The following is a 16504-nucleotide window of genomic DNA, read 5'->3' as shown; positions in this document are numbered from 1 at the left end:
GGGCTAATATCCAGAATCTACAATGAACTCAAACAAATTTACAAGAAAAAAACAAACAACCCCATCAGAAAGTGGGTGAAGGACATGAAAAGACACTTCTCAAAAGAAGACATTTATTCAGCCAAAAAACACATGAAAAAATGCTCATCATCACTGGCCATCAGAGAAATGCAAATCAAAACCACAGTGAGATACCATCTCACACCAGTTAGAATGGCCATCATTAAAAAGTCAGGAAACAACAGGTGCTGGAGAGGATGTGGATAAATGGATAAATAGGAACACTTTTACACTGTTGGTGGGACTGTAAACTAGTTCAACCATTGTGGAAGTCAGTGTGGCGATTTCTCAGGGATCTAGAACTAGAAATACCATTTGACCCAGCCATCCCATTACTGGGCATATACCCAAAGGATTATAAATCATTGCTACTATAAAGACACATGCACACATATGTTTACTGAGGCACTATTCACAATAGCAAAGACTTGGAACCAACCCAAATGTCCATCAGTGATAGACTGGATTAAGAAAATGTGGCACATATACACCATGGAATACTATGCAGCCATAAAAAAGGATGAGTTCATGTCCTTTGTAGGGACATGGATGAAGCTGGAAACCATCATTCTCAGTAAACTGTCACAAGGACAAAAACCAAACACCACATGTTCTCACTCATAGGTGGGAATTGAACAATGAGAACACATGGACACAGGAAGGGGAACATCACACTCCGGGGACTGTTGTGGGGTGGGGAGAGGGACAGCATTAGGAGATATACCTAATGTTAAATGACGAGTTAATGGGTGCAGCAAACCAACACGGCACATGGATACATATGTAACAAACCTGCACGTTGTGCACATGGACCCTAAAACCTAAAGTATAATAATAATTAAAAGAAAAAGGCAAAGAAACCATCTTGCAACCAAATAGCAAAAAAAAAAAAAAAAGAGTTTCTACTGTTTCGACATGTGATAGTTCATGTGTAACGTTCATCAACAAGTGGAAATTGTCACTCTACCTATTTAATCAATTAGGTCGCAATGAGTTTTATAATTACCCACTAGGTGCTTCAGGCAAAAGGCAGTATTACATTCATAATATGAACTTATTAGAACTTCTAAATACATTCAGTAGTAATAACTATAGTATCTGTTTTCCTTTTAAAAATATTCTCTACAGAAAACCAAACACCGCGTGTTCTCACTCCTAAGTGGGAGTTGAACAATTAGAACACGTGGACACAGGGAGGGGACATCACACACTGGGGCCTGTCAGGGGTGGGAGTTATGGGAGGGAGAGCATTAGGAGAAATGCCTAATGGAGGTGATGGGTTGATGGGTGCAGCTATCCACCATGGCACGTGTAGACCTACGTAACAAACCTTCACATTCTGCACATGTGTCCCAGAAGTGAATGTATAGTTTAAAAAAGGGGAAAAAAAAAGCTCTTTATAATGATTACAATTCTGAAAGTTACAACACTATCCTCCTAAAATAACATTATTGGATTTCTTTTATCTACCTCACTCAGGTTCCATTTTTAATCATAACCCTTCACAAACACATGGTAAAAGCAGTGATTTACTGTACTGGATTTTTAACTACCTATCTACATTTATGCTTTGCTGTTAAATCTGTCATTCCTGACAAACACAGCTAAACAAAAATATTTGTTTATGGTATGAGATTAGGAACAAAAATCAAGAAAAATGATTTAGAACAGGGAATGATCTTATTTTTCAGACCAAAAAACTAATTGAATTGTTACTTCAACAAGGAAAGATAAAACAAAGGACATTTGGTGAATATTTGCAAAAAGGGAAAAAAAAGCTGGTCTCATTGTTCAGCAGCAGTGATCTACAGCTCTGTATAATACGGTTCCAGCTCTATAAATCTGTTCTACTCCACAATACTTTCCCGAGAAAGTGATATATCTCTAAAAAAGTTCCATCTACGTGTCACCCTGAAAGCTTACTATGCTGAGGATAATTCCAAATGCAGAAGTGTGCAGCACAACCCCTTTTTGTGACCCAAAACTGACTTATTTATCAACCATGAACATGTTTATAAAGGAAATATGGAAATATTCTAGCTTTTTAAGAGAATGCTTGTCTCCTTTAAAGTATTTCGAACCTTCCAAAGCTTCTAAATATTAACATCTCTAAGCATAAGAGCTTTGTTCCTCCTGAGGTACTGAGGATCATTCATACTGAATTACTGAAGTAACAAATGTGTCGTATAAACCCAAGGATGGAGAGTCTAAATGACTTTAAGAAACTCCTTCAATGTCATAGGCACTGCAGGCTGTGAGTGGCACACATTTGAATAAGCCTGCATACGCCTAGTATCAGATTGAAGCACGTATAAATAAAAGGCCCTAGAAGGTGAGAGATGATGGTAACTTAAAATATTACACACAAAGGAACGGAATCCAGATGCTCATGATAAAATATTTTAAGATCTCATTTTGTTTCTAACTGGTCTTTAGAAAATTTGGGGAACTCCAAAATTAAGTAGACAGAATATTTAGGTAAATAACATATTTTAAATACATACACATGCATACACAACATAATTATTTTTTTTTTAAAAAGACCATAATTTTTAGCTGTTTTGTTTTGTTTTAATGAAGGATTGAAACTGCATACTATTAACATATGCCCCAAAATTGCAATTTGCTACATCTGACATTACACTTTCCTCTATTATAGGGTAGACTTTAGCAAATCAATTTGCAGATTATAAAGTGCTACCAATCACCACTTCTGAATTCATAATCTACTGATGTATGTTTAAGATGTGTACCTCCTTAAATTGCCATAAACATCTGCAACCCTCCCATCGTAAATGTTCCTCAGAATGTTACAAGACTCAAATTTAAGTCTATGCTAAGTATTCTGAAGGCAATTGCTTCAGTGTAGTGATACATGTAAGATCCTTTTTCTTTTCTTTTTTTTGGTAACCTCCACTATAAACAGGCAACAAAACCTCAGTATTTTAAAAGTGAATGGGTTATTTTTTTTCGATTTTATTTTGGAGACCCTTTTAGAACATGTAGTTAAAATTAAATACAACCAACATGATCGTGCCTTTTAAAAAGTCACCATTTTTTAAAGAAAATATCATGTAATTTAAAAGTTTTAAAAGCAGGGTTAGTATTAGAACTATATTATATGGGCCAATGGCTTCTGTTTAAGAATATTTTGTTTCAGTCTGAATACAGTCATCCCTTGGTACCTGTGGGGCGCTTGTTCCAGAACGGACCCTCCTCAGAATCTGCAGATACTCAAGTCCTTTACATAAAATGGTGTAATATGTGTATATAATCTATGCACATCCTCCCGTATACTTTAAATTATCTACAGAGTTGTTATAATACTTAATACAATATGAATGCTATGTAGTTGTTATACTGTATTGTTTTTAATTTGTGTTATTTGTATCTTTTTTTGTTTTTCATTTTTTCAAATATTTTCAATTAGCACTTGGTTGAATCCATGGATGCAAAACCAGAGGATGTATTTTTAATCTCCAAAGTGTTGAATGAGTCGTGAGTCACAAAAACTAGTAAAATTAGTCAATCAAGTTTGTTTTTAAAAGCTGGTGGTCCAGCCGGGTGTGGTGGTGGTGCCTGTAGTCCCAGCTACTTGGGAGGCTGAAGCAGGAAAATCGCTTGAACCCAGGAGGTGGAGGTTGCAGCTAGCCGAGATGGCACCACTGCACTCCAGCCTGGCAACAGAGTGAGACTCCATCTCAAAAAATGAAATTAAAAAAATAAATAAATAAAATAAAAGCTGGTAGTCAACAGTTGATTAGATTTAAAAAATGTATATATACACCATGGAATACCATACAGTCATAAAAATAATAAAATCATGCCCTTTGCAGCAATGTGGATGGAGCTAGAGGCTATTATTCTAAGTGAACAAACCCAGAAGCAGGAAATCAAATCATTTCATATTCTCACAAGTAGGAGCTAAATAATGGGGACACATGGACATAAAGATGGAGATAACAGACACTGAAAACTCCAAAAGCGGGGAGGGCGATGGGAATGAGGGTTCATAAACTGCCTATTGTGTATAATGTTCACCATTTGGGTGACAGGTGTACTAGAAGCACATTCCCTACCATCACGCATGGAATAGCCATGTAACAAATAATCTATGTATCTAAAATTAGACATAAGATAAATACAATAAAAAGATGGTGGTGACAATTAGTAAGGTCTGCCTGATATGGTTTGGCTTTGTGTCCCCACCCAAATCTCATCTTGAATTGTAGCTCCCAGAATCCCCACAGGTTGTGGGAGGGACCCCGTGCGAGATACTGAATCATGGAGGTGGTTATTTTCCATGCTGTTCTCGTGATGTTGAATAAGTCTCATGAGAGCTGATGGTTTTATAAAGCACATGCCCTCTTCCCTGCTGCCATGTAAGATGTGACTTTGCTCCTCATTCACCTTCAGCCATGATTGTGAGGCCTCTCCAGCAATGTAGAACTGTGAGTCCATTAAACCTCTTTCCTTCATAAATGACCCAGTCTCGGGTGTGTCTTTATTAGCAGCATGAGAACAGACTAGTACACTGCCCTTTCAAACTGATAATCAATCAACTCAAGGATATGTCCAGAGATTCCTCACCTCCCCAAACTCCAGCTTAAGGGTTTCAGGGCTGACACGGGATGTGTCAGTTTACGCAAGCTAATGCATAAGCAAGCATACCAAGAGGACAGCTAGAAAATCTCTGCTCTTCTCTCCAACTTTCCCTGATAAACTATGCCAAAAATGCGTTTCAAACTTCCATGTTTAAAATTATTTTTGAAATAATTATTATGCACCTCCACTGATAGGCTCATAGGACTTAATGTGAATAATATAATACATAATCCAAATCCTGTTGGAATTCCCAGTGTCTGTTATCTCTGTTTATGTCCATGTGTCCTTACTCTTCAGCTCCTACTTATAAGTGACAACATGCAATAGGCATGTAAACAAGAAGGCATTAAACTTGGAGGGAATAAAACTAGAAGTATTTTTGGCCGGATAGAAAAATGAAAGTCATGATAACAGTGAACAACAGGGGTATAGTTAACTTCAGTTGACGTTTCTGAATTTCTGTCTAAACTCACTCTATGACTACTACTTTTAGAAGTTTATTCCTCAAGAGAAGTGACTTGACATGTCAGTAAGTAGATTTTCCAATTATTGGAGGTGGGGCTAGGCAGGAGAGGTTTTTCAATCTGAACTAAAGAACTAAATTCAGATAAAATATTTTATACAAATTACACAATACTGTATACAATTTATACAAACATAAACTAAGACATTTCACCTCACCAAATCAGGATTCATTCATGATAGGGGTTGCCTTATGATTGTAATTACTTATAACATTTAAATATTCGAGTAAAAATATAACTCTCAATTACAAAAAGGCAGGACTTAAAACATATTTCCATAAAGACATAAAACTTAAATTTCCCTATGTGTTTGTTAATGTCTTTGGTCAATTTAGTTTCAAATAGATAAATTACATTGTTAGACAATGGTAATAGATATATAAAGTACGGATTATTGACTTAAATTTAGTATGTTTGCACGATATTTTTGGGAAATAGGCAAATGTTTATTAAACTATAAAAAGCTCTGAAAAACTATTTTATGAGTACTACTGTATCTGCTAGCCCACTTAATCTACATCAACAAGAGTTCATACAAGAAGATATATCATCAGGAAGCCAGGATTTCAATTTGCCTCTTATCACAGTAATATGAAGTCAATCTCCAAAATAAAAAAGATGGGTGGAAGAAGTTAATGAACGCATTTATCTTCATGTATGGAAAATCTAATGCCAAAACAGCACATGATATTGTATTCACTATTTTCCTAGTGCATCCTACATTATGGAAGAGTTATTTTATAGCATCTGATAACATTTCTTTTGACTTCTATTTGTATGAAATAATAGTTTAAATATAAAGAAATGTTGTCATGTAGAATGTATTCAAATGCTAAAATATACATACATGTTATTCTCATCACAGTTGTAACAAATCTTTGCTTATTAATGAACTACCTTTAAATAATAGAACATTGTTTAGGTTTTGAAATGAAAGGAAAAGAACATCTACAATGCAGTTTTAACCTTTTTACAACTAGAAAATAGTCTCAGACTTTAAGTGTTTTATTTAAATTTAACTCTAGAAATAACAGTGCACTTCTCAAAGCTCTGTAAGTCTCAGTAACTTTGTATTAGTTGTAAAATTTAAAGAACTAAGTCAGCAGACTTGGCCCTCAGATATTTTATTTTAAAAACAAAAACTAAATGAATCATGTACTTTAACGTAAAAAGTAAAACTGACCCTGAATAAGTTCAGTGGATTATATCAATGTCAGCATCTTTGTTACGATACTGTCCTATAGTTTGGCCTACATGACCACTGCGGGAAGCTAGGCAAGTGGCAATAAAATATCTCTGTATTATTTCTTATAACTGCCTATGAACATATAATTATCTCAGAATTAAAGCTTAATTCATAAAACTAGCTTCTTTCAAATATAAATAACCAAAGGTTATATTTCCAGAGGAAAAATCCAGACTTGAACACTTTCAATGTTTAGAATTTCCCCAGTCAATTTAACATGTGATATGACCATTAGCTATTTTGAAGGTGACAACTTTGTGTTCCCTTGTCCGAAACACAGAATGAGTTTTACAAAATATCACTTACAAAGAGATTGGTCAGTTTATCACATCAGATCTGAAGATATGAATGTTAGATTATGCAGGGAAAATTTCAATTTGGAACCACAAACAATAATTCCTGAGAAATCTGCTGTAAAAAGACATCAACATAGTGAAGGATTACAAAGATTTCTGGTTCTTATATTTTGCTTTATAAAGCAGAAAGAGTATTTGCCAAAGTCCTTACAGAAACACTGAGAAATTTTACTTTAATCAGAAAATAAGGAGATACCCTAAGTTTTAAAAATACTTCACGCAAAATGTGTATCATGCAGTTTAACAAAAAGAAGCTCAAGGACAGCATCTGAAATAATTGGGGTAGGAAATTCCATAAGCAAACATTACTAATTTAGATTAACCAAGCATTTCTTTGCTAGAAATTAAACCCATTATTTTATTTCACCAATTAACTTTATTATGGAACACAAACCATCTATGCGTGCATGTGTCAGTCCCAGCATACACATTTGATGCTAGATGATAAATGTTGCAATTTGCAGGGTAAAGTTAGTATTTGCATTACTCCGTTGTCTCTTAATTTTAAACAGAATTGGCACCTCTTCCTGGAAGACATCCTGTCCTTTCCTGTGCCATTTCAAGGGTTGTTAACTTTTTCTGACTGCTGTAGTTCTTAACACATCCTATGACACTGTTGTTTACATATGGGTTTTTAAAATAGATTGAGAACTTTTTAATTTATGAAGTGTGTGTAAAAGAATGTATGATCATTCATATTCCCATTTCATGAAAAAATAAATCATATTTTGGACGTAAAAATTGTTAAAGGAAAGCTTTTCTATAAATATTTTCTTTTAATAGTACTTTTAATCATTGAAATTTAGATCATTCAATTATGGAGATTTCTTCATTGAAGAGAAAATATCTCTTCAAAACTCTAAATAAGCTGAGCTTTATCAACTAAATTTATAGGAATACAGGCTTCAGAGGTATTAATTTATCTTACAATATTTTCCCTTCTAAAATTTGTCATGTTTTGTCACAGGTTTAAAGTGCAAGGCAACTATTGACATGAAAGATAATGTGGCATATGTAGTATAAGTGAACCTGATCTTTTCTCAAATATTTATTATTTTTATTTTCTTTGCTGTCAAGAAGAGTGGTAACAAATACGTATTATTTGTAAAGCCCCACAAAATTTGCATGAAAATAATTGTTGCATGAACTAGACATGCTTTCTGTGATATTAATCTGCAATATTCTGCAAGCCCCCAAAAAAATTCACATTCATTACAAGAAGCTTATTTCAGCATTTTACCTGTCAGAAACAGTGATTAATGTAGTTCAAATTATTTCATCAGCTAAATTCCTTTGAGATGTGTAAGATAAGGTGGTTCTTCAGAGGAACTTTGGACGGGAACTTATGACTGTAGTGACATGAATACATATGAAAGTACTTCATTTTTAAAATATAGAAAACAGACATGAAGAAAATGTACTTTAGAGTTTCATATCACTGAAATCATCATTTTTTTCAAATGAGGCACTAAGTAAGTGCATACGTCAATTTTTTTCCCAGCCTAGGCAATATGGCAATATATATAAGAACAAGTAAATATAACAAACAGTACAAGATTCATCTGGAGAAAAATAATTATACACGTGATAAAATACGAAAGAACAGAAGAAAACTCAATTGTTGATGTGGGATAAACTCATCACAGGATATCAATATATCACCAAGGTTTGCACATTTAAAACATGGGCAGGCCACAAGGAGGAGCTCTTGTGCAGGGATAGTGGCCTTTAATCTTCTATCTTCACTGTTTAATGAAAACGATAGGAATGTTAGTAATTTCAAAAAGCATCACAGCAGTATTCATTAGAGAAGAATTGTGTGAACTGCCTTTCACCTGCTGAGCCCTGTTGGAAGGAATCAGCTGTAGGAGGGAAGAAGGCATTTATAAAGGCAAAGATCTGGAAACAGCTCTGGCCATCAGGTACTGAGAGAGAAGAGGGAGAGCACAGCAAGCACACAGCCGTTGCGAACTCGATGGAGAAATAAACACTGTAAGAGGCAGTGGCCACAAGAACCAGCCTGTGGGTGGTATTTACAACTTAACTGTACCTCCTAGCTGGGTGTATTAGTCAGGGTTCTCTAGGGCGACAGGACTAATAGGATAGATGTATGCATGAAAGGGAGTTTATTAGGAGAATTGACTCACATGATCTTAAGGTGAAGCCCCCAATACGCCATCTGCAAGCTGAGGACCCAGGAAGCCAGTCTGAGTCCTAAACTGCAAAAGCAGGGAAGCCAGCAGTGTCCCCTTCAGTGTGTGGCCGAAGACGCGAGAGCCCCTGGCAAATCACTGGTGTAATCCAAGAGTCTGAAAGCTGAAGAACTCAGAGTCCGATGTTCGAGGGCAGAAAGCACCCAGCACGGGAGAAAGATGGAGACCTGAGGACTTAGCCAGTCTGGTCCTTCTGCGTTCTCCTGCCTGCTTTTATCTTAGCCACAATGGCAGCTGCTTAGACAGCGCCCACTCAGATTGACGGTGGGTCTGTGTCTCTCAGTCCACTGACTCAAATGCTAATGTCCTTTGGCAATACCCTCAAAGACACACCCAGGAACAGTTATTTGCATCTTTCAACCCAATCAAGTTGACACTCGTTATTAACCATCACACTGGGGAATAGCAAGCATCAGCTACCAACTATTCTGTACTCATTTAATCAAAGCTTTGCTATGCTTGGGTTGTATTACAACACGAAGAAGAAGAGGCCTATCTTTTTATCATTTTTAATACACTGGGGCAGGAGGCAGAAATACAGAGGACTCTACCAATTGACCTGATTTCCAGAGAGGGACTATGCACTACCAGGAGTGAAAAATTTGCAACATGCCACCCAGGGTACGAGGACACACACATATCTTCCTCGTTTGATGAAAAAGTGGCACAAATTAGAGGACACTGGACAATAACTTTTATGAATTAAATTCAGAGAAGAATATGTGTAAATAATAAAGTAAGAGGAGGTGCTTCTCTAAAGAGCGTGATATAAATAACTTTACTTAGAAAATATTTAAGGTCTAAATATTTTCTCATTGTTTGTCCTTGTTGGAATATTGAATACATAGACACTAAAGGAACGCTTGTGGCCAGGCTCTGTGGCTCTCGCCTGTAATCCCAGCACTTTGGGAGACTGAGGGAGATGGATCACTTGAGTCCAGGAGTTTGAGATCAGCCTGGGCAATATGGAAAACTCTGTCTCTACACACACAAAATATATATATATACACTTAAATTAGCCAGGGGTGGTGGCATGCGCCTGTGGTCTCAGCTACTCCAGAGGCTGAGGTGACAGGACTGCTTGAGCCCAAGAGGTCGTGGCTGAAGCAGTGAGCTGTGGTCACATCATTGCACTCCAGCCTGGGCAGCACAGCAAAACCCTGTCTCAAAAAAACAAAAGCAAAAACAAAAAATGCTTGTGATAAACGTGAGACACTGAGATTAAATGTAAAAGGGTGTTCCTTACACCCACCGCCTAGCTACCCAGCTCAAAATAAGAAGTTGCTGAGGCTGGGCACGGTGGCTCACGCTTGTAATCCCAGCACTTTGGGAGGCCGAGGCGGGCGGATCACGAGGTCAGGAGATCGAGACCACGGTGAAACCCCGTCTCTACTAAAAATACAAAAAATTAGCCGGGCGTGGTGGCGGCGCCTGTAGTCCCAGCTACTCAGAGAGGCTGAGGCAGGAGAATGGCGGGAACCCGGGAGGCGGAGCTTGAAGTGAGCCGAGATCGCGCCACTACACTCCAGCCTGGGTGACAGAGCGGGACTCCGTCTCAAAAAAAAATAAAAAAAAAAGAAGTTGCCGAAACCCTTAGGGTCCCTGAGGGTCCCTCAGCCTGACAACTCTCTCCCCCAAAGAGATTACCATTATCCTGTATCTTGTGTGGTTTTTAATTCCTCTTTATTTTTATTAATAGTTGTACCATCATATGTGCCTCTAATATGTTGTTTAGTGTTGCATGCTTTGAACTTTATTCAAGTATACTCAAGAAGTATGTATCTTTCTGTGGTGTGCTATTTTCATTCAACATTGTGTTCCTGAGATTAATCTTGTTAACATTTACAGTTCCGGTCCCTCATTCACACTGCTGTGTAGTATTCCATTTGTAAACATGCTATGATTTGTTAACTTGCTCTCCTGCTAATCTTCAGTGCCCCGTTACCGTAGACAGAGCTGCCATGGATGCTCTTGTGTGTCCTTATGCACATGTGTCTGAGCTTCCTTGCTAGCTTTTTAGGGGTTGTGAGCATCTTAAAACATATTGTATAATTTCATATTGTTTTTTCAACCAGTGTGACAATCCATAATCTCATCTGCAGTGCATAAGGGCTGCAATATTCCCATGTTCAAATTGTCATTCATATGATCAAAAACATTGACTAATTATTTACTGCTTACTATATTAAGTAAAAATATTTGCAGTTTACGTACAAACTCATTTTTCTGGCTTATCACTGTCTGTTTGCTACTCTAAAACATAAACCTGAGTGCCAATCATGATGTGTGCCTCCCTGTCATTGCAGGAAAAATTCACAATTTTCAAGTTATACAAATACAAGTTTAATTTTAATTTTATCTAAAATGGTATGATTTCAATCAGAATTGCCCTATCACTAGCAGAAGATAGAGCTTTGCCAAACCCCACCGTGCAAAGGAAGTGTGCATATAGGTTAAGAGATGTGAATGCAACTATTTTCTTTTTTTTTTTAGCATAAAATACCTGCCCACCTAAGGGAATGCAAACAATTTACTCCACTTATCATTCTCAACATGTTGACAATGCATTCCATAAAATGTTTTACGATGACTAAATGAGATAATATATGAAAAGCCGCTAATACAACGCTCAGTATCAAGCAGACATTCAATAAAGCTATTGTTATTCAGCAGCAACGCATTGATAAATCACCAACTTTGAGGGCTACTCTAATAACGAACAGGTATAATATAACCATATTCATTAAAAATATAATTTCTCCAAAGTTGTAACTTCAATAATATTTAATATTCCAGGTAAGATAACCTTACTATATTTTAAAAGCCCAGGTGTTCTTTATCGTAATAAAAATGTAGTAATCTGCAGATGAGATTATTAGATCAGAGACTAACACACTTCTTCGTAGAAATTAACTGGGGTCAAAGAATGTACATGCTTTCCAGACATACACCATGCACACAGGCATATTGTCTCTGGTCTCAAGACTGAATTCAAGGCTAGCCTTTTGAATATCTACATCTTATTAAATTATGTTTACACTAAGTTAAAAGCATTTTAATATAATTATCGCTGAGGCCTGTCGTCACTTACAAATCCCAGAAGGATTGTGTTGCATGACAAAGCAGACCAGAGATCCAGATCCTAAGTGGTAAACAAGACTCCTTCTCACCTCCACACAGTGCTGTCAATCTGCACTGAGGGCAATCTCTGTATCACTAACATCTATTAATGTCACACACATGTTGAGGGCAGGCTAGGTCTTTTCATAGAACCAGACGGACAGAGAGAAATGGAGAATGAATATTAGCTTTAATGAATGGATGCAGAGGATCAAATATTATCCTTAAAAGAATATTTTTGGTTCTTTTCATCTCTTTCTCCCTATTTAGCTATATTTTTCATGAGGAATATTAATGCATTATTAGTCCACAAGTTCCACCTCTGTGCACTGAGAAATAGGATTAGCATGGCTTATAAAATTAATCTGGGGGGAGGATTCAGCTATCGAGGAATTATAGGGTGTATTAATTCTTACTTATTTAGGTTACAGACGGTTAAGCCAGGAATTATGTACTTATAATTAGGTACAGAATCGATAGCGATCCCATGGTTGCTACTTATCTATCACTTCTGTTCCCAATGCATTTAAGTTGCTTGCAAATGCATACAATATAGCAATATAAAATACTTAAACTCTTTAGAAAGAACCTTTAGAAAATACAAAAAATAGGGAAGCAAGATGGTGTCACAAACGTGGTCAGTGAACAAATGGACACTTTGACGAATCATGCACTGAGTCAGGGCAGAGCACAAATTTGACTTTGAGTTTTCTAATTAACATGCAGAAAGGAGAAAATATAACCAGTAACAAGACCGTGCATGATATATTCTAGTTATTTGGGAGAACACCAATATGAAATAAGAGAAAATATTTCCTACGGCCCCTCAAGAAGAGAAGGTTTTATGATGGCTAAAGCAGTTCAGTAAGAAGCGACTGTGTTGGGCCCAGTATGATGTGGTCCAGTTAGGCTTCTTTTTCTTTTTTCTTTTTTTTTTTTTTTGAGACAGAGTCTCACTCTGTCGCCCAGGCTGGAGTGCAGTGGTGCAATCTCGGCTCACTGCAAGCTCCGCCTCCCGGGTTCACACCATTCTCCCACCTCAGCCTCCCAAGTAGCTGGGACTACAGGCGCCGCCACCACGCCTGGCTAATTTTTTGTGTTTTTAGTAGAGACGGGGTTTCACCGTGTTAGCCAGGATGGTCTCGATCTCCTCATCTCATGATCCGCCCGCCTCAGCCTCCCAAAGTGCTGGGATTACAGGGGTGAGCCACCGCACCCGGCCAGTTAGGCATTTTTGATGGTCTCACTTCATCTTGAAACAGATTTTAGATAACAATGCAGAATAGATGGCTTCGTTTCCTCCAGGCCATCTTTCATAAATATTATTTATCTTATCCACGTGTCTGAAAAGTATCCAGCTGCAGTGAATTCGTGATTATAGCCCCTGACAAGTACCGGGAAAGCTGTAATTCTATGTTTTCATTTGCAAACAAAGCATTACACTCCAAAAGTCAACAAAATTGCATGTAGCACAAACATCCTCATGTGAAAAGCAGGAGCTGGATAAAGATGGGCCTGAACAGACCGCTCAATTTCTGACTTGAAAGGTACACAAGCAGCGCTGGCAGTCAAAGTGAAGAGTTCCTCAGAAAACAATTTTGGGACTACTTTAATGCAAAGAAAAGCAGGAAATAAAGTTCAACAGCTGCATTCCATAAAGCATACTGGCAGTCATTTGTCAAAAAAAATAAATAAAAATAAAATTAAAAATAAAACTCTTCTAGTGAAAAATGGCTCAAGCCTTAGGAAGGAAGAAGGAAGAGAGAGGAAGGGAGAGGAGGAAAGAAACCAGCTCCAGCTACAGTGCTTGGTTTTGAGCAACAAAGATTCCTGAAATACTTTCCAAAATAAACCTGTGGCAAAATGCTGAACTTGGAAACAGAAATAGACAACTTGATGCACAAAATAATCAGTTCTAAAATAGTCAAAATGTACAAAAGGATACAAAGCATTTGTGGTGTTGACTGAGAAATTAACCATGTACATTTGCTAAACGTAGAAATCTGGGGACAGAGACTGAAAAATACAATGATCCCCAAGGCTATTTATTTTGGCATTACTTATTTATAAAGTAAATACATAAAATTGAAAGTCTTTCCTATAACCTGCTTCTCCAAATCTCTCGGAGTCTTTGTTTCAGGTCTAGTCTGGCCTCCCTCATTTTTGTTCTCAGTCTGCCTGGATCCTGAGGTCACTGGAGTCTGTGCTCCCAGCGCGTGTCCATTCCACAGTGGAATGTGAGAAAGTAGTAAAACACAAAAATACAAATAAATAAGATTCTATGTTTGAGTCTGAGTGAGAGCAGCTAGAGGTGACTTAGATTAACTGAAAAAGGTGTAAAAGAATTTTGCTAAAATCATGCCTCAAAGAGTCTACAGTATTAATCGTGTAATACAGCACTACGCCACACGAGGGCACTATATGGTCAGCTTACTCAGACGAAAGCAAAATGTAAACGGAGTTTATAAGAACAAGATTTGATGAAAATAAAATTACATTCTCTCCCAGGTAATAAAAAAAATCAAAATTCTGGAACATTTAAAGACCCTATGTGTGGTTTGTAATAAAATGGTAATAGCTTGACTTGCTCTCATCCATTTCACCTGCAACTTGGCCGCTATCAGTTTTTCAAACAGCTTAGGAATTTTTCAACGTAAAGTCATTTACGCATTCTATTTATCTCTGCCTAGGACACTCTCCGACCTCATTGTAATCTTTTAGGTCTCAGCTGAAATGCAATTTCCTCAGAGACAGCTAACCTAGACACCTTACCTAACGCAAGTCTCTCTTACGCAACATGCAACTGTATGTCAGCCCTCGGTGTATTTTAGTCATGGCACTTACCGAAAGTATTTTATTTATGCACATCGCACATTCCTATGTGAGTTTTGTCTGTTCCCTTCAATATGCTTTAAGCTCCATGAGGCTAAATACCTGTCAGTTTTGGTCACTGTCTAATCCCCAGAGCCTAGGACACTGGGGCATAATAGAAACAAAGCTATGTGTTGAATGAATGAATGAATCTCTGTGACTGTGGCTTATTTCTCCCTACAAAGTTTGACTGAGCCCCACACTCTCACAGAAATCTTTAAAATAATAACAAAAAAGTAGTGAATGTCACCATGTGTTTTCTGACCAATAAACCTGAGAGCTTGTCTGGAGGTTATATGAATTATGGAGCGTCATGATATACTCTTTATTCAACATTGCTTCTCTTCTATTTAAAAACCTGCCCTTCTTTGGAAAGGGTGAAGTGGGACAGGCTGAAGAACACAGATGTTTGAGGGAAGAATGCTTACATTCACCTACTTTGTGATAACTTTACCCTTGTTAAAACGGAAATACAGAAAAGAGGTTACGGAGGAGTTTAATGCTGCCCTTTCTTAGAACAAGAACAACACAATTCTCTTTTCTTTGTCTCCAACTTTACAGGTACTTACTGTGGCGTATAAAATGGTCACTTACAAATTAGACCAACAAAAGGGTATTAAAAGTATTTGTTTATGGGACATCGGGGTGTAAAACACACCACTCAACATCGTGATGTAACTTTACACGACAATAGGGAAGGAGATAGAAAAGACAAAATGCACGGGGTGGGGGGACAACAGCAGGGCAAAGTGATCCGAAGACAATCTCCACAGAGTTCCAAGATCATGTGGATTCCAAAAGGCCAGAGGCCATTTGCTCCTTGATATTAACTCCAGGCTTAGCGTGATACTACAATGTAATTGTGGATGAAGTAGATAAGTGCGTCTTGAAGGCTTAAACCAAAACTATGGTTGGTCATAAAGAGGTGGCCGTGTTTTTTTGTTTTGTTTTGTTTGGTTTTTGGTTTTTTTTTTTTTTTGGCCGAGGAAGAATTTGTTAGGGTATAAGGTCTGCATTTCAGGCTTCCATCATCAAAGACTGACAAATTCAGGCGAGCTGGAGTGAAGGTTAGGTCTTCCCCAGCCGTGGTCTTCACAGAGTGGGGGATCAGACCAGCAGGATTAAGGGGAATTCGGTGACCTTGTTACTCATAGGTCAGTAGCTTGGGGTTGCGCTTTCTCCTTTTTTCAACCTGTAGTCGACACAGCAAAAAGGCCCAGAACTGGCGAAGGAACAAAGCAGCAAAAAGTGAGCCCCAATAAAAGCTTCAGGCTCAAGAAGACCCCTGAGAAACGAAAGGGAGAGACTATTCCAGGGGACAGTAGGTGAAAAGGAGATAACTAAAAGCGCAGTGGCAAAATGTTCTTACACGTAAGGGATGTTCGTTAATGGACAAATATTCATGGCACTATGATCTGTTAGGACAAATGTAGAATCATCTGTATGCTTTAAATACCGTGTGTGTAAGATTTTAACTGTTTATTAGAAGTCCGAGAACCCCGTTTAAGG

This window comes from Symphalangus syndactylus, chromosome 13, assembly GCF_028878055.3.
Source record: "Symphalangus syndactylus isolate Jambi chromosome 13, NHGRI_mSymSyn1-v2.1_pri, whole genome shotgun sequence".
In the NCBI taxonomy this organism is placed as follows: domain Eukaryota; kingdom Metazoa; phylum Chordata; class Mammalia; order Primates; family Hylobatidae; genus Symphalangus; species Symphalangus syndactylus.
This window is presented reverse-complemented; position numbering follows the sequence as displayed.